Source organism: Callithrix jacchus, chromosome 2 (assembly GCF_049354715.1).
Source record: "Callithrix jacchus isolate 240 chromosome 2, calJac240_pri, whole genome shotgun sequence".
Taxonomy (NCBI): domain Eukaryota; kingdom Metazoa; phylum Chordata; class Mammalia; order Primates; family Cebidae; genus Callithrix; species Callithrix jacchus.
In genome coordinates, this window is record NC_133503.1 from 195,560,510 (window position 1) to 195,577,440 (window position 16,931).

A 16,931-nucleotide genomic window follows, 5' to 3' on the forward strand; every position below is an offset into this window, starting at 1 on the left:
TATGCAAACGATCCCATGAACACAATGTTGCTTCTGTCCATTGCACTCAACTTACTGAACCCCTGGGAGAGCAAGGCACGGTGGGAGAACTCTGCCAAGGGCTCCAGGAGACAGAAAGGAAGTCAGACCCAGGACTCCTTGGATGCGAGGCTGACTGCAGACTCGGGAAGAGATGCGTATAGATGCATCACATTGGCGAGGGTGAGGCTGAGCTCCAGAGCAGTTCATAGACTGAAAGATGCAAGTAGCCCTTCCTATTAAGACACATAAATAAAAAGAAAGAGCTGGGTTTTCTGAAGCAGCTTGGGCCAGCCCAGTCAAAGCTCATGCCGGTAACCAGGTTGGAAAGGCCATGATTTGCACGCAATGTCCCTGGGCTGCCTGTTCCTTCTTGACTTAGTAAACTTTGCATTGAAAAGAGCCAGGCTGAATCTGTGGGAGGCTGTGCAGAGACTGAAAGACCCGCTTTCCTTTGGAGCTTTTCATTTTATGCCTAAATTCTGACTACAGCTCTTTCACAGCACTGTCTCTCCCTTTGGGTTGTCTAGTGAGTCGACTGGTGGGTTCTAAGTGGCGCGTCTGTTCACAGCCTCGCACTCTGCTGCTTCCCAGGACACACTGGATGTCCTTTAACAGAGCTCACCCTAGAGCTGTCCTGTGGGCACTGCCGTATCAAAATGTTTTCTTTCTGATTGAAAATCCCAGTAGTTCAAAATCATCAGAATGTAATGAACCAGGTGAAAGTCTGATTTAATATCTGTCTCTGCAAACTTTACACTCAGGCGAGGCAGGCCAAGGCTGAGGAATTCCTTCAGGATGGAAAGGCAGCTGGTGCCTGCACACAGCCAGCTCATCTGGGACTGGGGACGGCGGAGGGAGGGAACGACAAGATAGTAAAGGCTGAGCTGGCACTTGCGTCCTTCAGGGGAGCTGAGGAGATGCAGTAACAGAAGCTGGACTTAACCTCCTGTCAACCCTATTTCCAAATCTTTCCCACTCCCCACCTTCCCTCTGGTATTGGGTTGGATTGTGTTCCCCTAGAATCCAGGTCAGTTTGGAGCCTCTGAAGGTGACCTTATTTGGAAATAGAGCCATGCAGATATAAGTATTGGTTGGTGCAAAAGTAATGATGGCTTTTGCCAATGAAAATAATGGCAAACAGGATGGCGATCATTAAAAAATCAGGAGACAACAGATGCTGGAGAGGATGTGGAGAAATAGGAACGCTTTTACACTGTTGGTGGGAGTGTAAATTAATTCAACCATTGTGGAAGACAGTGTGGCGATGCCTCAGGGATCTAGAAATAGAAATACTATTTGACCCAGCAATCTAATTACTGGGTATATACCCAAAGGATTGGGAATCATTCTAATATAAAGACACATGCACACATATGTTTATAGAGGCACTATTCACAATAGCAAAGATCTGGAACCAACCCAAATGCCCATCAAGGATAGACTGGATAAATAAAATGTGGCACATAGACACCATGGAATACTATGCAGCCATAAAAAAGGATGAGTTCATGTCCTTTGCAGGGACATGGATGAAGCTGGAAACCATCATTCTCAGCAGACAAGAATAGAAAACCAAACACCGAATGTTCTCACTCATAAGTGGATATTGAGCAATGAGAACACATAGACACAGAGAGAGGAGCATCATACACTGGGGTCTGTTGGGGGATTGGGGGCTAGGGGAGGGATAGCAGGGGGTGGGGGATTGGGGAGAGACAGCATTAGGAGAAATACCTAATGTAGATGATGGGGTAACAGATGCAGGAAACCACCACCATGCATGTGTATACCTATGTAACAAAACTGCACGATTTGCACATGTACCCCAGAACTTAAAGTATAATAAATAAATTTACAAAAAATAAAAAATAATAATGGCAACAACCACCATTACTTTTGCACCAAGCTAGTAGTCAACGTGAGGGCGTACTGGATGAGGGCGGGCCCTGACCTGGTGGCTGGTGATCTTCTAAGAAGAGAGCACGGAGACACAGCGATGGGGGAAAGAAGGCCCGCGACGGTGGACGTGGAGATTGAAGAGCTGCTGCTATGAGCCACAGAATGCTTGGGCTACGGGCACCCACCGGAAGCCAGCGGGAGGCAGGCAGGAGGTCTCCCTGGGACCTTTAGCAGGAGCACGGCCCTATTGACACCTTCAGTTTGGACTTCTGGCCTCCAGAACTGTGAGAGGAAACACTTGTGTTGTTTGAAGCCACTCAGTTTGTCACAGCAGCCCTGGAAACTGATCCACCCTCTCAAAAGAGGGGTTGCTGTGAGGGGTTACAACAGGGGGAGAAACTTCCTGTTCTTCTCAGGTGGCCTGGGAGGTCTCCTGAACCATTTTGCACTCCCAAGGTGGTGAGCAGTGTGGCAGCAAACAGGCTGGTTTTGTACTTGAAGCTCTGAGCTCTCAGGCTTATTTCAGAGGAGGTGTGGGCTCCTGGAAGCTGGGACACCAAAGGTTTCTCCATCCAAAGAGGCAAGCAGCTCATTCAGTATTTGCTGGCGTTCTTAGCCCTGCATTTGGTGCCGTGGGGAGGAGGAGGGTTTGGATGCGCAGAGATGTGGGAAGGGCGCAGAGCCAAGGTCTGGAGTGAGGTTTGAGTGGCCATTCCCCATGGACTGCGCAAACAGAGCGCAGATGACAGGGAATAGGCAAAGTGACATTGGCTATGAGGAGCCGGGACAGAGGACGTGGTGAGGGAGCAGGGTAGGACCTGGGAAGTCCTGGTAGGTGCCTGACACACTGGAAGAGGCATTTAAAAACTGCCACCTTAGCATGAATTCACAGAATGGGTCAGATGAAGGGTAAGCCTGCAGGTCGGGAAAAGAGAAACCCATTTGGACAGCTTCTCCCAGTTTCTGCACTGAGACCAAGCTCCACCAGCTCTAGAAAACACCATCAACCAGACAGCCCCTGCTAGAGGCAAGCAGGGCCCAGAACTCATCACTCAGGGCACTGGTTCTAATTCTTGGTCTCTTGTTTCATCAAGTCATGAGAACCTCTGTTTGCCTTTGTTTTCCATCTCAAAATAGCAAATTACCCACTAGCATGTTCAGTTGCAAACGGCATGTACATGATTTGAAATGATTGCGAGTTGGAAATGTCAAGTCTCCAGAAATGACAATATTGCCACGATCACACCAGCCTGGAATTATCTTCATGCTGCAAAACTTCTCTTCATGCTCCTTGCTTTCCACTGGCCTTTCTCTGAATGTTTGACAGCAAATAGGTTTTGCTGTCTGTTTTTTTTTTTTTGTTAAACAGAAGCAGGTGTCTTCTGTGCAGGTGTAAGGATTAAGGTTTATTTTTCCCTCTGCCTCTCCTTTCCAGCTTGCTCTTTGAGGACAGAGTTCCTCTTCTATCCGTGACTCAGAAGCAGTGAGGAGTACGCCATTGTGGCGTGCACGTAAGGTATGGCATTTTGCAGAAATCAAGCTTCGCAAAGCTTCTGCAAAAGAGAGAAGGTACGAAGGTGTGAAAGAGCAGATTGCAGGTTCTTATCATTTAATTGATGTTATGCTCAGGGCCTGGTGCCACAGGTGTTTTACTTTATGATTTTTGCTTAGAGTTCTTTTCTTGTCTGTTTTAAAACTTATTTAATGTTTAATCATGTAACAAAACAGCCATTTTAAAGAGAGCCGTTTCAGTCGCAATGAGTGCATTTACAACATTGTGTGATCGCCTTTTCTACCTAGTTCCAAAACATTCTCATCACCCAAAAAGGGTGGCCTGTACCCCTGAACCAGTTGCTCCTCTGCTTCTTCCAGGCTCTGACAACTACCAATCTGCATTTTTTTCTGTGTGCATTTACCTATTCTGGACATTTCATATAAATGGAATCCTACAATAAGCAACATTTGATATTAGGTTTCCTTCACTTAGCATAACATTTATGAGGTTCATCCACAATGTAGCACATATCCAAACTTTATTCATTTTTAATGACTGAATAGTATTCCACTGTATGAATATACCACACTTTTTTTTCTGTTATTAACAGATGATTCTTTTTATTTTCCTTTTTTTTTTAAATTATACTTTAAGTTCTTGGGTACATGTGCAGATCTGGCAGGAGTGTTGGCATAGGTACACACGTGCCAGGGTGGGTTGCTGCCTCCAGACCCCGTCACCTACGTTAAGTACTTCCTCCTAACGCTATCCCTCCCCAACCTCCCAACCCCCAACAAACCCCAGTGTGTGATGCTCCCCTCCCTGTATCCATGTGTTCTCATTGTTCAACAACTGCTTATGAGTGAGAACATGCAGTGTTTGCTTTTCTGTTCTTGCATCAGTTTGCTGAGAATGATGGTTTCCAGATTCATCCATGTCCAAAGGACATGAACTCATCCTTTTTTATGGCTGCATAGTATTCCATGGGGTATATGTGCCACATTTTCTTTATCCAGTCTATCCTTGATGGGCATTGGGTTAGTTCCACGTCTTTGCTATTGTAAACAGTGCCACAATGAACATACCTGTGCATGTGTCTTTATAACAGAACGATTTATAATCCTTTGGATATATACCCAGTAATGGGATTGCTGGGTCAAATGGTATTTCTATTTCTAGATCCTTGAGGAATCGCCCACTGTCTTCCATAATGTTTACACTAATTTACACTCCCACCAACAGAGTAAAAGCATTCCTATTTTTCCACATCCTCTCCAGCATCTGTTGTCTCCAGATATTTTAATGATCACCATTCTAACTGGTGTGAGATGGCATCTCAATGTGGTTTTGATTTGTATTTCTCTAATGATCAGTGTTGATGAACATTTTTTCATGTTTATTGGCCTCATATATGTCTTCTTTTGAAAAGCGCCTGTTGATGTCCTTTGCCCACTTTTTGATAGGGTTGTTTTTTTCTTGTAAATTTGTTTTGGTTCTTTGTAGATTCTGGATATCAGCGCTTTGTCAGATGGGTAGTTTGCAAAAATGTTTTCCCATTCTTTTGGTCGGTGGCTCACTCTAATGATTGTTTATTTTGCTATGCAGAAGCTCTGGAGTTTAATTAGGTCCCATTTGTCTATTTTGGCTTTTGTTGCCAATGCTTTCGGTGTTTTAGTCATGAAGTCCTTGCCTGTGCCTATGTCCTGAATGGTTTTGCCTCGGTTTCTTGTAGGTTTTTATGGTGCTAGGTCTTATGTTTAAACTTGGGCTGTTTTCACCTTTTGGCTATTGGGAATTCCATTGCTTTGAATATGCACATACATGTATGTATTTATCTGAATGCTAGTTTTCACTTTTTGGGGTATATACCTGGGAGTGGAATTGATGGGTCATACGGTAATTTTATATTTCGCTTTTTGAGGAACTGCCAAACTTTTTTCCATAGCAGCTGTACTATTTTACAGTCCCACGAATGGTGTACCAGTTGCTCACTTTTAAGCAGGCATTTCCTTTCTGGAGAGTTTTCTTCTCAGCATACCTACTACGAGGAAAATAGGAAAAGCAGTTGCGTATTGGGAATGCCCACAGCTTTGACAACTTGCTTTAATGGTTTTTCTTGTCTTTTTCTGCACCGTGGCATCATCAGGAAATGACAGCATTTGTGCTGCGGGAGGGGTGGGTGTCCATGGTGATAGGTGACAGGTCTTGGCTCTGATGTTATGAAGGTGGAGGGGGTTAATTCATTTGATAAACTCCACTGTGCCATGGCATCCCACTTGGGAACCTGTCTTCGTGAGGGCTGTTTCAGGTTCAAAATCACTATTTTTATGTAGAGTATGTACACCTTAGTAACAGACGTTACTCATGTGACAGTAATGTATGTCGTCAAAGCAGTAAAGATTATCAGCTGCTGCTCACAGAAGTCTCATGATTCTATGCAACTTTTAAGATTTGCCATGGATCCAAACACAAAATACCATCTCTCTTTGATTTCCACTGAGTTTAGTTCACCTGAGCGAGTTAAGCTCCACTACAGAGTCTTCCTCACTTCAGTCATTCAGTGCCTCTAAATGGTTTATTAAATAAAGGACACTGCAACGGTTACCACAGATGAGTAGATGATTCCTGTGGTTTAGATGTAACATCTATTCATTGGCTTATAGCTTCAAAATGCTGCAGAGAGTTCCATGAAACCTGGTGATCTTGGAGGCTTGGAGTTTCTCTAATAAATCAAAACTAACTGGAAAAGCTCTCACAATGCTTCCTGGGCAGTTCTCTATGCTACAAAGAGCATTTCTTCTCTGGAAAGTGCACAGCAGCTCTTGTGATCTAGTCTGTTTGTGTTTTAGCAGAGGTAGAGGTGGAAAGGGGTCCATCGTCAGATGCCAGCATCTTCAGCCCCCACTCTACAGAGTGAAATGCATTCCTGTCACAGGAGCAGAGTAGGTTTGGTCTTTGTGAGTCCTGGGAAAAGTAGCTTGCTAGGGATGTGGGGTGACCAGGGAGAGTCAGTAGTTGTCAAAGCTACGGATGATACCAAAGAGCAGGAGTCACTCACTACAGTCCATTGAATTGTGGCCACAGGACAGAGGAAGTGAATAGTTGAACTGAAAGGGCTTGGGGAAAAATCTGTATAGCTTGAAATAAAATAAAAGACAAGAGAAAAACATAACTCCTTGCCCTCATGTGCTAATATCCCCAGTGCTGGGAACAGTACATGGAATGTGGATGGCACTGAAGCCATGCTTGCTGAATGAGTGAATGAACAAACACGAGTGTTCCTCTCCAGCGCTTACTCAAACCCTAGAAAAATAAACCAAAAGCAGGCAGTAAAAATCCAACTAGAGTCAGATCCAAGCACGAAACGGAGTGTTAGAAGTCTGAAATGTTTTAAAAATTAAGAAAAAGACAATGTCTAAAAGAAAAATAATTAAAAAACTACTCAGTGATGGAGTGAAATGATCGCCAGGTTGGGAGTGAGGACACCTGGGTTCTGTACTACACATTTTTCTAATTGATACTTGCCTCAAGGAGACACTTCACATCAGTAGGGAAGGGAAGGAATATTCAATAAATTGTGTAGGAACAAATGGTAAGAAAATAGGAAAGGAAATAGGGAATAGGAAAAAAGGAAATAGGAAAAACTATTCTTGTAGGACACTAAACCGTACCATATAACTAAATAAATTCCGGTTGTATTTAAAAGCTAAATATAAAGGCGGTAAGCTGTAAGAACATAGAATTATGTACTTACTGAGCATCTGGTGGGTGGAAGTTTCACTGATAAGATAAATTGAAAAATACATAGATAATTGATCCATAGGTTTGTTGCCTACCTTGGCAGGCCCCCACAATTCCAGTGCCCCTTCCTCTCCTCCCAGTGAAGCACTGGTGAGTCCCCTTCCAGATGCCGTTGGTATAAAAGGTATCACTCCCTGTAAGTTACTTAAAGACTTGTTGTTTTCATCAACATGGTGCCTTGGAGAGCTATCCATTTTAGTGCATATTGATCGCTGCTTTCTTTTTAACCGCTCAGTGCGGGATATGAAGACAAATGGAGTCATACCTTGAAAATCCTGAGGGAGATGATTTCACATTAGAATTACACTCGAATTCTTTGCCTAAAATAGTGTCAAGTTTGCAGGACACTTAAAGACATATTCAGACATGCAGGAACGCGGTTACTTTCCTGTGATAGGGAGTGACTGAAGGACACACTCCAAGTGTAACGGGCAGGTAAACCACAGAGTGGACGCAAAGTGCAGGAGGGAGTGAATCCAGCCCAGACGCTTTATCCCTCAACCTGCCTTTATGTTGCTCGCTCTCTCTTTCTCCACATCTTATATTTCCTGCTTTCTTTTCTCTTTAGAACCCTTACCCCTCAGTCTCAGGCTCCCCACAGAGCCCTGTCACTTTATTATACAAAGCAATTCAGTCCCCTCTTTGTTCTGCTGGCCCGCAAACCCCCTACCACCCCCTGCTGTTCTGCCCCAGGAACTTCACCTAAAATAGTCCATTCCCTCTATTGAGAACTCTCCTCCTCCTCCCTATAGCATGAGCGCGACATTGTGCAGGTATTTAAATCCAGACGCTACTATAAAAAGTTACTTGACCAAAAGAAACCAACTTTCAGATTTATTTTTCGCTGTTTTCCTGACTTCAAACTTACTCATTTCTGCTCTTAAGATAATTCATTTTGCTTTTCTTCTGTTTGCTCTGCTATTCTCTTCCTAACGTTTTTGAGTTGGATGCTGAATTCATTTGTTTCAATTCACTCTTTGTTTTTCTTCTTAATCAATAGAATTTAAGTGTTTTATGCTGAGCATTGCTTAGCTTTTTCCTATAGATTCTTACACATGACCACTTCGTTTTGTTTTCTGGGCATGCTGCACTTCTGGCTGTGTAGCCTCTTTGAGTCAGAATTGTGTGAAAGTATTTTCCCCCCTCCCAGGTGGGAGGGGCTTTTGGTGTTTTAGTCTGATTTTCAGTTTCTAGTTTCGTAGCATTGTGACCTTAGAAAACTTTCTGCCCTGATTTTACTTACTGAAGGTTTTTGTTTAGGCCTAACCAAATCCAATTTCTACCCACTTTCACTGGCACTTGAGCTGAAGGTGTTTTCTTTATTTTCAGGGTATGTGTGTGTGAATGTATGCGTGTATGCATTTCTGTATCTACAAACCAGACTTTCTTTATTAATTATGCCGTTTAGGTATTCTGCAATTTACTTTTTGACCATTTACTATCACGGACAGCAGGAGGTCCACAGATATTAAGAACTTGGTGTATTTGTGGTGAAATGGCACCGTTTAGCCTAATAAAGGGCCATTTCTGCTTTGTGTTTCAATGCTTTGCTTGAGTGATACTAACATCACAACCTCTGCTCTTTGTTCTTTGTACTTGAGTTTTGAAACTTTTTACAAATCCTTGTGAATTATCCCATTTTTGGAATGGCTGCCGTGCACAGCCTGGAGCTGGGTTTTCCTCTGTCATTCAGCCTCCCCTCTCTTCCCTCCCACCCGCCCTTCTTTCCTCCCTTTCTTCCTTCCTTTCATCCATCGAAGATGAGTTGAAAGGAGCTGAAGAAGCTCATTGTCCTTCATTAGTGAAGTTGCTTTTGGGCATTTCCACATCATTTTACTTTATATTTTTAATTTGTATGTCTTTATATAAAGTCACACACTAGGTGTTCAGTTTTCTTTGAAACTTTTTCTGAAGTTTAGAAAGGTTTGTATTTTTATAGGAAATGGTTACTTTTATAATTTCATTTAAAATAAATATGCTGCCTGGGTGCGGTGGCTCACGCCTGTAATCCCAGCACTTTGGGAGGCCAAGGCAGGTGGATCATCTGAGGTCAGGAGTTTGAGAAAAGGCTTGCTAACATGGTGAAACCCTAACTCTACTAAAAATACAAAAATTAGCTGGGCGCGATGGTGCGTGCCTGTAGTCCCAGCTACTCAGAAGGCTGAGGCAGAAGAATTGCTTAAACACAGAAGGCGGAGGTTGCAGTGAGCCAAGATTGCACCATTGCACTCCAACCTGGGTGACAGAGCAAGACTGTCTCAAAATAAATAAATAAATAAATAAATAAATAAATAAATAAATATCCACTTTAAGAGGCCAAGACGGGTAAATCACCTGAGCTCAGAAGTTTGAGACCAGCCTGGCCAACATGGCAAAACCCTATCTCCATGAAAAACACAAAAAATTAGCCGGACTTGGTGGCATGTGCCTGTGGTCTCAGCTTCTCAGGAGGCTGAGGTGGAAGCATCCCTTGAGCCTGGGAGGCGAAGGTTGCAGTGAGCTGAGATCGTGCCAATGGACTCCAACCTGGGTGACAGAGTGAGACCCTGTCTCAAAAAAACATACCCTTGGTCCCTTGTTTTTGACACAATATATATTTGTTCCTCTTGATAAAATAATGACGAACTTAGTGCGTTAACTCCTTTCTCCCCTGCCTCTCCACCCAGTTTTAGTCAATAATGCCTGCTGGTCTTAGAGTTGCTCTTTGAAAGGGAGATGTGTTTATACCTCTACCATTTGATTTGTCAGCTGTGAATGACGCCTGCCATCTTACAAGTGGGGTAGGCAAACTTACTCTGCCCTTCACCTTCTCATTCCCTTCCTCTCCTAAGTTTTATTTTCGTATGATTTTCACAATGTCATGGCATGTAACGTTTACTTCTGCTCTGTGATCTAGTCCACACATTCGTTTTGCTCTTATTTCACAATTAAACCCATCCAGTGCTCACCACTGCATTTTCTGCTTCTGGTTTTCCTAATTATCTTTTGATTCACTGAAGTTTATCCTCTAGTGGCTTTTATATATATATATATATATATATATAATTGCATTTTAGGTTATCTTAAGTAACACTCATGATATCAATCGTCCCTAGTTTCTTGCAATTAAAAATAACCAGAGCCTTTATAGGAAGGGCAGATCATACTTTCCCAGGAGAATCTTATAGATGCTGTGTCACTATCTTTTGGTGTTTAACACTGGATACATCTGAAGCAGATTGATTTCTATGTTCGAAATATTTTTTTGGCCTTTAAAGTCTGGAAACTTTACTATGATTGAGTCTTCCTGTTAGCTGTTCTAGGTCGTTTCTTTTTCTCCTGTTGCACAGTGCATGCTTTCAATTGCGCAGATTATATTTTTCTTTTTTATTGCATTGAAGTTTCATGAATGATGTCATTAAATACTTGCTTCATTGAATTGTTTGGGTTTCTTCTGGGGCTCCAATTATGTATACATTGCATCTTCTTTACCTGTGTTCTAGATTTACATTTTTTCTTTAATAAAAATGCTTTCTTGAATTTGTTTTCTGATGTTCATGGTTCTCCTTAATATTCTCTAGGTTTCTTAATGTGTCCCCAGAGTATCTAATCCCATTTTTGCTTCTTCCACTATTTATTCATTTATTCTTTCTTGGATTATATATCATTAGCTCATGTTTTATCTCTTTTGTTGAATAACCACATCTTTTCTAGGTTCCTGTATTTCTGTTGTTCCTTTACAAAGGTAATGGCCTCACTGAGTCCATTAAAATTCATGATAAAATATTTAGTTAAAATTTTTATCTGCTCTGTGGCAACACTTTTTTTCTGGCAAGTATTCTTACCTATTGATAAATTTTGTTGTCTTTTACCCATGATTGCCTAGATACTCCTTTTATCAATGCTGTGCTAATTCATTTTATTGGTCATTATTGAATAATCATAATTTCCTTCACCAGCTTGGAAGTCCCTTTTTGGGGATGGGGTCAAGGCAGCTTTTCAGAGACAGACTGCTTCCATTGAATAGGGCTTAAAACAATTTCTTCCTGTAGACCTTCTCTGCTTCTTTCAACCAAACCTGATCAAAGAGATTTTTTTTTGCTACTGGCTCTGCCCATCTCCCATCTGTCACAACCACTATTGTAGACAAGGACATACCTATTATACTAAAGTGTGGCCCTTGCTTAAGGAGGTGCATTTGTGTGGCATTTCTTGAGTCCTGATAGCATTGTGGCTTCTCTCCACTCTTTGCACTTTTCTTTCTATTACCTTCTAGGCGGCGTCTATTCAATTTCAGCTATGATTGTCAGTCTTTACGTGTGATTTAACATCTTTCAATTATCCTTTTTTCCAAGTTTCACTGAGAATGAAGCTTCTGCATTTTTTTTTTTTTTTCTGAGACAGAGCTTCAAGCTTGTTGCCCAGGCTAGAGTGCAATGGCACAATCTCAGCTCACTGCAACATCCACCTGGGTTCAAGTGATTCTCCTGCCTCAGCCTCCAGAGTAGCTGGGATTACAGGCATGTGCCACCATGCCCAACTAATTTTGTAATTTTAGTAGAAATGGGGTTTCACCATGTTGGCCAGGTTGGTCTCAAACTCCTGATCTCAGGTGATCTACCTGCCTCAGCCTCCCAAAGTGCTATGATTACAGCTATGAGCCACCATGCCCAGCCACTTCTGCTTTTTTGGGTAATGCTTTTTGTTGCTTGCATGACTTCTAGGAGAAGAAGAGAGTGTGAGGGGCCGGGCGTGGTGGCTTATGCCTGTAATCCCAGCACTTTGGGAGGCCGAGGTGGGTGGATCACGAGGTCAAGAGATCGAGACCATCCTGGTCAACATGGTGAAACCCCGTCTGTACTAAAAATACAAAAAATTAGCTGGGCATGGTGGTGCATGCCTGTAATCCCAGCTACTCAGGAGGCTGAGGCAGGAGAATTGCCTGAACCCAGGAGGCGGAGGTTGCGGTGAGCCGAGATCGCGCCATTGCACCCCAGCCTGGGTAACAAGAGCGAAACTCCGTCTCAAAAAAAAAAAGAAAAAAAAAAAAGAAGAGAGATGTGTATAGACTTTCATAGCCACCTTCATACCGGAAGTCCATCTATGTTTTCTTAAACAATCTTCGTAATTTTATTTTTGATATTAAATTCTTCGGGTTATGAGGACTTTACCGTTTTTGTAAAATATGAACTTGAGGTCTAATATATATATATATATTTTGTTTTTTTTCCTAGCTGTCTTATTATTTTTTACTGATTAGTCTGAACTCTGTTCCTTGTTTTGAAATGGACTACTCATCATATTTTAAAATCTTATATTTACTTTTTTTGGAATGTTTTATTATGTCTATTCCTTCAGTTACTATAACCACAGTATCATAACACTGTGGATTTATAATATGCTTTCTTGTCTTGTTTTTCAGAATTTACTTGCTATTTTTGCTGTTCTTCTAGACTTTATTTAGTAAGGTATATTTTGAATTTCTAAGAGGGGGATACAATATGTAGTATTTTTTGTATTTATGGAAATATACTCCCTCAATAGATAGAACAAGAATTTCTATCTTTTGCAGCTTATAGTCAACAAAACATGGTTTGGGAAATACTGTTCCAGTATTTTAATGGTAAACATTATGCCGAGTGTTGTTTAAAAAGAAGATATCTAACTTGTTAAAGACTTATCGATCTATTCCTATTTTTCTTAAGTTTTTTAAAAATCAGAAAGGGGACTAGATTTAGCATTTGTTGAGAAGAATAATTTTCCTCCCTTGATCTGTTAATATAATGAATTATGTGCAGAATTTTTAATTCTCACTATAAACCATCTATACATTCCTATTATAAACTGTACATGCTCAGGGCATGTTATTTTAATATATTTCTAGATTTGATATAATAAAGATTTTTGCATCTATATTTGTGAGATGAGTTTGCAGTTAGTTATCTTTGTCAAGTTTTAATTTTAGATGGCTTAAGCTTCTTAAAATAAAATGGAACACTTTCTTCTTTTTCTCTCCCCCGCCACCGAAATAATTTAAATTACATAGGAACTATCAGTTGCTCAAGAGTTTGAGGGAGCTCCCTGGGGATATCATGGTGTCCCACTATCTCTTTTGGGGGCTGCTCTTTGATACCCTGTTTAATTTCTTCTGCAATGCTAAGCCACAAAGGCTCAAGAGTCATTAGACTGCCTGGGTCAAAGTGTGCCAGCTTAGTTACAGGAAGCTTCTTAATCTTTATAAACATCTGTATTCTTATCTGAACAATAGGCATAATAATAGGCTTAAAGCTTAAGTTTGTTGGGCAGATTAATTGTGACAATACAAGAAAGCACGTAGCCAAAGAATACCTGATTCAGCAAGTGCCGAATAAATGTTAGCCATTTTCTTTTCTATTTTTTAAAAATTATACTCTAAGTTCTGGAATACATGTGCAAAATGTGCAGGTTTGTTACATAGGTATACATGTGCCATGGTGGTCTGCTGCACCCAACAACCTGTCATCTGCATTAGGTATTTTTTCTAATGCTCTCCCTCCCCTTACTCCCCCCACCAACAGGCCCTGGTGTGTGATGTTCCCCTCCCTGTGTCCATGTGTTCTCGTTGTTCAACTTCCACTATAAGTGAGAACATGCAGTGCTTGGTTTTCTGTTCTTGTTTTAGTTTGCTGAGAATGATGGGTTTCCAGCTTTATCCATGTCCCTGCAAATGACATGAACTCATCCATTTTTATGGCTGCATAGTACTCTATGGTGTATATGTGCCACATTTTCTTTATCCAGTCTATCATTAAGGGGCATTTCGATTGATGCCAAGTCTTTGCTATTGTAAATTGTGCCACAGTAAACATGTGTGCATGTGTCTTTATAGTAGAATGTATTATAATCCTTTGGGTATATACCCAGTAATGGGGTTTGTGGGTCAAATGGCATTTCTGGTTCTAGATCCTTGAGGAATTGCCACACTGTCTTCCACAATGGTTGAACTAATTTACTCTCCCCCAACAGTGTAAAAGCCTTCCTGTTTCTCCACATCCTCTCCAGCATCTGTTGTCTCCTGACTTTAATGATCGCCATTCTAATTGGCGTGAGATGGTATCTCACTGGGTTTTGATTAGTATTTCTGGAATGACCAGTGATGACGAGTGTTTTTCTTACGTTCGTTGGCCACATAAATGTCTTCTTTTGAGAAGTGTCTGTTCGTATCCTTCCCTCACTTTTTGATGGGTTGTTTTTTTCTTGTAAATTTGTTTAAGTTCCTTGTAGATTCTGGATATTAGACCTTTGTCAGATGAATAGATGACAAAAATTTTCCCCCATTTTCTAGTTTGCCTATTCACTCTGATGATAGTTTCTTTTGCTGTGCAGAAGCTCTTCAGTTTAATTAGATCCCATTTGTCAATTTTGAGTTTTGATGCAATTGCTTTTGGTGTTTTAGTCATGAAGTCTGCCTGTGGCTATGTCCTGAGTGGTATTGCCTAGTTTTCTTCTAGAGTTTTTGTGGTTTTAGGTCTTACATTTAAGCCTTTGATCCATCTTGAGTTAATTTTTGTATAAGGTGTAAGGAAGGGGTCCAGTTTCAGCTTTCTGCCTATGGCAACCCAGTTTTTCCAATGCCATTTATTAAATAGGGAATCCTTTTCCTATTGCTTGTTTTTGTCAGATTTGTCAACGATCAGATGGTTGTAGAGGTGTGGTGTTATTTCAGAGCTCTCTGTCTGTTCCATTGCTTTATATATCTGTTTTGGTACCAGTACCATGTTGTTTTGTCTATGTAGCCTTGTAGTATAGTTTGAAGTCAGGTAATGTGATGCCTCCAGCTTTGTTCTTCTTGTTTAGGTTTTCTTGGCTATATGGGGTGTTTTTTGGTTCCATATGAAATTTAAAGTCATTTTTTTTTCTAATTCTGTGAAGAAAGTCAATTGTAGCTTGATGGGGATAGCACTGAATCTCTAAATTACTTTTGGCAGTATGGCCATTTTCACAATATTGATTCTTCCTATCCATGAGCATGGACTGTTTTTCCATTTGTTCATGTCCTCTCTGATTTCTTTGAGTAGTAGTTTGTAGTTCTCCTTGAAGAGGTCTTTCACATACCTTGTAAATATATTCCTAGGTATTTTATCCTGTTTGTAAAATTGTGAATGGTAGTTCACTCATGATTTGGCTCTCTGTTTGTCTATTATTGGTGTATAGGAATGCTTGTGATTTTGGCACATTGATTTTTTTTTACATGTATTTTATTGCACTTTAGATTCTGGGGTACATATGCAGAACATGAAGGATTGTTGCATAGGTACACACACGGCAGTGTGATTTGCTGCCTCCATCCCCACATCACCTATATCTGGCATTTCTCCCAATGTTATCCCTTCCCAACTCTCTACCCCCAACTGTCCCTCCCCAGTCCCCTCCAACAGAGCCCAGTATGTGATGCTTCCCTCCCTGTGTCCATGTGTTCTCATTGTTCAGCACCTGCCTATGAGTGAGAACATGTGATATTTTTCTGTTCTTGTGTCAGTTTGCTGAGAAGGATGGTATGCAGCTTCATCCATGTCCCTACAAAGAACATGGACTCATCATTTTTTATGACTGCATAGTATTCCATGGTGTATATGTGCCACATTTTCCTTGTCCAGTCTATCATCGATGGGCATTTGGGTTGGCTCCAAGTCTCTGCTATTGTAAACAGTGCCACAATGAACATACATGTGCATGTGTCTTTATAATAGAACGATTTATAATCCTTTGGGTATATACCCAGTAATGGGATTGCTGGGTCAAATGGAATTTCTATTTCTAAGGCCTTGAGGAATTGCCACACTGTCTTCCACAATGGCTGAACTAATTTACACACCCACCAACAGTGTAAAAGTGTTCCTATTTCTCCACATCCTCTCCAGCATCTGTTGTCTACAGATTTTTTAATAATCGCCATTCTAACTGGTGTGAGATGGTATCTCAATGTGGTTTTCATTTGTATTTCTCTAATGACCAGTGTCAATGAGCATTTTTTCATATGTTTTAGTCTTGGGAGGGTGTATGTGTCAAGGAATTTATCCATTTTTTCTAGATTTTTCTAGTTTATTTGTGTAGAGGTGTTTATAGTATTCTCTGATGGTAGTTTGTGTTTCTGTGGGGTCAGTGATAATATCGCCTTTGTCATTTTTTATTGTCTATTTGATTCTTCTCTCTTTTATTTTTTATTAATCTGCCTAGTGGTCTATTTTGTTAATCTTTTCAAGAAACAAGCTCCTGGATTCATTGATTTTTTTCAAATTTGTGTGTGTGTGTGTGTTTCTATCTCTTCAGTTCTGCTCTGATCTCAGTTATTTCTTGTCTTCTGCTAGCTTTCAAATTTGCTCTTGCTTCTCTAGTTCTTTTAATTTTGATGTTAGGTTGTTGATTTTAGATCTTTCCCACTTTCCCCTGTGAGCATTTAATTTAATGCTATAAATTTCCCTCTTAACACTGCTTTATCTGTGTCCCAAAGATTCTGGTATGTTGTGTCTTTCTTCTCATTGGTTTCAAATAACTTCGTGATTTCTGCCTTTATTTTATTATCTACCCAGTAGTCATTCAGGAGCAGGTTGTCCAGTTTCCATGTAGTTGTTTTGAGTGAGTTTTTAAATCCTGAGTTCTAATTGGATTGCACTGTGGTCTGAGAGAGTGTTTGTTATGATTTCTGTTCTTTTACATTTGCTGAAGAGTGTTTTACTTCCAATTATGTGGTAAATTT